Source organism: Octodon degus, unplaced genomic scaffold (genome assembly GCF_000260255.1).
Source record: "Octodon degus isolate 3935 unplaced genomic scaffold, OctDeg1.0 scaffold00277, whole genome shotgun sequence".
Classification (NCBI taxonomy): domain Eukaryota; kingdom Metazoa; phylum Chordata; class Mammalia; order Rodentia; family Octodontidae; genus Octodon; species Octodon degus.
In genome coordinates, this window is record NW_004524853.1 from 2,254,843 (window position 1) to 2,256,666 (window position 1,824).

Below are 1,824 nucleotides of genomic sequence, written 5' to 3' on the forward strand. Positions count from 1 at the left end.
TTTTAACTGAATTAAGATGTTTATTGCATACTATTTTTGGTGGAAAAAATGTAACATCATTTAGCACAACCTTGTGAAATACACAAAGCATAACTGTTGAAGAAGCATTTTTCTACTCCTAGTCCACTTCTGAGGACCAAATCATGAACTGCTCCACTGTAACTGTCTTGCAACAGTTGGTCACCATGTTGACCATTTTTAATTTTCTCCTCTCAGCATAAGCAGCAATTCACCATTTTCTTTCAGTTCCTTAACAATATCCAATCCTCCAAGGAGCTCCGTTTTCACACACAGCTGAGAATATGTTGGCCAGTTGGAGTACACTTTTAGTCCTCGCTGAACTTCTTCATCTTCCAACATATCAAATGTTTCAAATTCAACACTGGTATTATCCAGTATTTCCAGAATTTGTTTGTTAAATCCACATTTTGCCTCCTGTTTGTTTCCTTTCGTAAAGAGCATCACAGAAGCTTTATTTGTCAGCACTTTGAGACTTTCTTCTAATTTAGGAGCTTTGGGACAAATTGTATCTAATTTTTGAGGTGCTTCTAGCTTCTTAATTATGTCAAGTCCTCCTATAAGCTCCCCAGAAACATAAAGCTGAGGATAGGTGGGCCAATTGGAATAGGTTTTTAGCCCCTGCCAAACTTCTTCATCTGAGAAGATATCAAAACTGCTAAACTGAATATTATGCTTATGGAGAATTTCCACCATCTGCTTGCTGAAACCACAGAGTAGTTCTTGAGGAGTTCCTTTCATGAACAACATACATGGGGAAGCATTTATTAACTTCTTCAGGTGAAGGTTAAGATCTTTAATACACTCATTAGCACTGGGTGGGAAGGAGCTGCTAGAAGCATGTCGTTGAACTTTTTTGGTCAACTCTGGGGCATGTGCTCCATCTAATCGGTCGATTTTCTGAGAATTTTGAAAAACAGAAAGGTGGGAACCAAACTAATTTCATATTTTTCAGATATTTCTGGAAATGCTTCAGCTTCCAACTTCACAAATGAAACTTGAGGATGTTCCTTAGCCAACTCAGCCATTACATCATTCATTCGCACACACTGTGGAGCCCATGGTGCCCAGAAATGGACCACGAGGAGGGACCTTAACCACTAGAAGCACAGCTAAGAAAGGTAGGCATTGACGAACTCCACACTTGGGGTTACATTATCGGAGCGCGTCCCAGCGCGAACCCGCACGCATTCGACTTGCATTGATTCCTAAGCACTCCAAAGTGGAATATTTTTAAAATATACTGTTTCACAATAAATATTGCATGAATCTTATATTCTACAACAGATACTAGATTTAACGCAAAAGTAATCTCATCAATTAAAAGTCTACCAGTGTTATAAAGCCTTCACATTCCCTAGGATGACTCACCATATTGATCTTAAAGTCTTCAGTATGTCACCAAATATGTGTTTAAAGCATGCACACTTGACTTTGAGAAACATAAGCTTAGAAAATGTAATGTAAAGTTTGCTGCTTAGTGGACCAGACCTTTCACAATCATTTATCCAATGTTAGCGTTCAGTTCCGGTCTCCATGGCTCATCTCCAAATTATATAGCAAGAGCCCCCTGCTGTGCACCTATGCCCTGCATGTTTCTCTCCTACACTTTCGTAGGGTTTACTGCTTACAGAGTGCCCTTCCTCTATCTCTTCCTAGATAGAGCTCCTTTCTATGGGCTGAGATCACTGCCTTTTAAAAAAAGTGTATTTGGTTGTTATTGGGTCTTACCACGCAGCTCAGACTCATAGTGGTCCTCCTGTTTTTCAGCCTCCCCAGCGCTGGGATTACAGGCATAGACCACCA

General features: G+C 40.0%; 1 pseudogene; it reads right to left on the reverse strand.

The window, feature by feature from the left end:
- Positions 1 to 7: 7 nt before the first annotated feature.
- On the reverse strand, positions 8 to 768 carry LOC101581787 (annotated as a pseudogene).
- Between the last annotated feature and the right edge of the window lie 1,056 nt (positions 769 to 1,824).